The sequence below is a fragment of the Triticum urartu genome, chromosome 2 (assembly GCF_003073215.2).
Source record: "Triticum urartu cultivar G1812 chromosome 2, Tu2.1, whole genome shotgun sequence".
NCBI lineage: Eukaryota > Viridiplantae > Streptophyta > Magnoliopsida > Poales > Poaceae > Triticum > Triticum urartu.
The window spans coordinates 256,414,386-256,418,353 of record NC_053023.1 but is presented as its reverse complement, the minus strand read 5'-3'; the positions used below and the strand labels follow the sequence as shown (position 1 = coordinate 256,418,353).

At 40.7% G+C, this 3,968-nt stretch overlaps 1 long non-coding RNA gene across 1 annotated transcript; it reads right to left on the bottom strand.

Annotated features, from left to right (window-relative positions):
- Nucleotides 1-1,547: 1,547 nt before the first annotated feature.
- Nucleotides 1,548-3,695, bottom strand: LOC125536969. Its single transcript, XR_007295392.1, has 3 exons — nucleotides 3,381-3,695; nucleotides 2,188-2,611; nucleotides 1,548-2,002 (listed from the first exon to the last, which is right to left on the bottom strand). It is a non-coding gene; the product is annotated as an uncharacterized LOC125536969 (long non-coding RNA).
- Nucleotides 3,696-3,968: the final 273 nt, after the last annotated feature.

Below are 3,968 nucleotides of genomic sequence, written 5' to 3'. Positions count from 1 at the left end.
TGTCCATGTCCAAACCCGATGGATATCCATACCGACTAAATATCCATTGGGTCCTCTCAAGATATAAAAATAAGACATAAGACAATGTTAACATAATATCTTCCATTCTTTACCTCGTGGCAAGCTAGACATCACTAAAAACGTCCACTAACAACCTAACATCATTTAGTACTTCTATAAAAGATGAGAACAACGAGTCATTTAACGGGAAGATAAAAATAAGGGAAGGGGCACATGAGTATGTTAGCGGGGATTGAATGTCAACTAATGAAAGTTACAGTGGGGATTGTGATATTCCTTTTGCATGCTTTACATAACAAAGTTTCAAATTGTAGTGGACATGTGACTATGGGAGAGGGATAGCAAATTTTTGCCCATTAATGCATACTATCAGGCTGACCATGTACGACGGCTGATTTTGGTCCTCGTACGGCTCCAAGGTCTCGTAGGCTGGTAAACTGTGATGCTAGCAGCAACAGCTGCCCAAGGTATGATGCGAGATCATCGATCTGCACTCTATCGTGACTATCGGCATCCGTGTAGTTGATTTGGTCGTGAATTTCGTCTCCCGCAGCAGGTTGGATCCTACTCGAGTTTGAGGATGTTGGCGACTCTTCTTCCCCAAACGCGTCGGACGCATCATCGTTATTCCCACTCGAGGCTGCCCGGCACTTCGTCGTCATCGTCCACAACGGCAACACTCTTCCAAGTTCGAAGTTTGACCTGTAGGTTCCCTATTTACTATTTCCTTTTTTGAGGGACTATGTTCTATTTCCTGAGTGTCATATTTAACCTTTTTCTTTACATTTTCCTTTTTTTAAGCGATTGAGTTAATATAGTTTAATTATGGAAATGCCTATTTGTGGAAAACGCTTCTTCATTTTTCCTCAAATCTTGGGTAAACATGCGGTTCTTTTTAAGTGTTTTTTAAGTGTTGAATCTTGAATGAGGTAGATACTAATATGTTTTGAAGTTTAGTATATGCGCAAGTAAATTTTCTTGACTGCCAAAAAAGGTAAATTTGCTAAAGCTGTACAAGATGGACATACAAATTTTTATTTTAGTGATTTGTTTACTTTAAGTGTTTTTATATATGTAACTAGTAAGCTTGCACGTGCAACGCACGTCTCCTGTATTTGAAGTCATGTCTTGTATACAATAACGACACCCCTCCACCGCCTCATCCCTTTCGGGCGCACGCTCGCGCCTACGCTTGATGAGATCCTTCAGGGCAACACCTCTTTCCTTGACTTCCCCTTGTACATCTTTTTCCTCAACCCACATCACCACTCACCTCTCCTGCCAGTACATGCGGATGGAAATCAGCATGTGCTAGCGCCAGCTGGGCGAGCTTTAGCAAAGAAGCAGAGAAGACGGATAATAGAGACAATGCAATGATCAATGGGCTAGAAGCAGTGCAAAGTGAGGAAGGGCTTCAGCTTCAAAGGTAACGGTATCCGGATGTTCCATTTTTTCCTACTTTCTATTGGTTTTGCCGAGCCTAACAGTTATCTCTTTCAAAGAAACTCAAGAGAAAAACAAATACATGACAAAATGAGGGGTTCGTCCCGCCCTTATGGTTGGACACAATTAGAATTCATGTTCTGTAGATTACCAGAGAACAAAATCAAAATTGGTTGCAGTGCATAATACAAATAAATAATTCCATAAAAAACCAGCATTTATTGCTGAAGCAATCCTCTCAGGGAAATGTGCCAAGTCCAGCACCCATCCTTCGAAAATGACCAAGATGATCTGCTCCAGAAAATTTGAGAAATGAAGCTCCTCCAAACAGTGATGCTGATTCTCTATATCCAATATTTCCACTAATTACTTGATGAAATATTTTATCTGATGGTTATGTGGATACATATCAGGCTAAATGAACCAGCCGATTGCGGACATGACAAAATATTTAGTTAAAAGCCTGAATTGTTGTCATCCATGGCGCCTAGATCTAACTCTTCATCGGAAACAATTACTTCCTGCAAATCATAGTAGCCTACATGGAAAAAATAGTTTAGTAGAATTATTTCCCATACCCTAAGATATAAGTACCATACTAAAATGATACGCCTCACGGTAGTCTTCTAGCAAAAATAATTGATACTACATAAACATGATAGAATCAAGTACTATTCATGCCATAAACATTTCAAGCTTAGGAACCCAATATTAATCACGTACCACAGGTCGAGGTTTTACATCTTGAATACTATGGAAATGATGGTAGCAAAATCAGAGGATTGAGGACGATACATGCTCCAGAATTGTTGTAACTGTCCTTGAAAGTGTGTAGCAGAATCAAATATTGATTGTTAGAACTTAGTTCGGATAAAAGTAAAACAACAAATTTAACTATACAATTAATACATGGTTAGTTGGTCAATGTCCTTCCAGAACATGAATTTGAATTGTGTGGATGCATACTACTACCTGCAAAAGCATGATAGACATCATCACCATATATGTTTCTCTTCCTGTGTTTTGGTTGCATTATCTGTCAGGTAATTCATGATTTCTCGAACTCCTACCTGAGCAGCAAAATAATGACAGAGATTGTTACAACATTTGACTCACCTCTATGAGCAGCAGTGAGTTGGCGACGACCCTGAAAAAATAAGGGAACCAAAAGAGTTACATTAATTCCACTCTGAAGTAGTTTAACAAGTATTGTAGGAAATATTTTTGATCTAAAAACGAAACCATCCATTAGTTGCACAATGAATCTCTCGTGCTAGTTGTTCAATCTAGCAGTTTGGTGGCATGGACAGAACAGACTTTCAGTACTTCTTTCGTTTGAACCTTAAGACATAACCAAGCACATAAAAGATAAACCACCCAGCACACTTTCCTTGCTACAAGAGAGCATACAACTGAAGCAGATCTCCATCCTTAAAATTGTTGATTTTTATCATAACATTCCAAGAAGAGACAGTTTCCCGGTTATTAATTTAATTTACAACTAATTTCCCCGCAAAAGATTGCTTTCTAGTTGGAGATGTAGAATTAAAAGAATATGTTAAGTTGGCTGGACACGTTATTCCATTCCAGATAACTATTGCTAGATTTAAGCTGGTTGGACATGTTTTCATTGTAAACTAATAGTATTGCAACTGTATGTTTGCAGAAATCGATTACAGCTGTGCGCAGGAAGACTCATCCCAGCTTCTCGCTGGATTACAGTCGATTACAGCACTTTCAGCTTGCTCTTATGGCAGTCAGGTGTGAGCCCATTTGTTTGAACAACACAGAGGTACAAAATTAATTAAAAATAGCCATGAGTGCCATCTCAATATCCTCTCTATCTCTCTCTCGGCTGGGTAGGAAAGATGGGACAAGCTGCAAATATACAAGGTGGGAGAAGGGCCGGTTCGTACCTTCAGGAGAAGAAGCAGGCGCTAAGCCTCTGTCGCTGCTGGTAGCCCACCGGAGTATCCCCTCTTCGCCGCGCCACAGGCCCTCGCCCGCCACAGGCCACTCGCACCCCGCAGCCGCTCGCCCGCCAATCCCATCTTCTTCCCTTGTTGTGCCGCAGTGGAAGAGCCGAGCGTAGATCGAGGGAAGGGAGCCGGCGGCGCAGATCGGGGGAGGGAGAGACAAGGAAGGGTTTCATCACGACTTCACGAGCCAAATAGAGGAATGAGTGTTGTATGCGCAGTCGCGGGCGCAGTGCGTGGAACATTCCTCTGCGGACCGAGTATGGTCAGTCAAGGGAAATTGCTAACTGCACCTCATAGAGCTATTAGATTAATGATGGTTGTTAGATTAAGATTTGTGAGTCTAATTGTGCGGTACAGATTGGTTTGTGTAGTGTTGTGGGTTTAATTGTGGGGTACACATAAGAAAATTCTTGTTCGATTGTTTAATAGTAGTGTAGATATGCTGAAAGTTTGTTATTTGTTTATACCTTCAGAATATTTTTTTATAGACTATGTTCTTGACCACATCATCCTCATTACTATCTT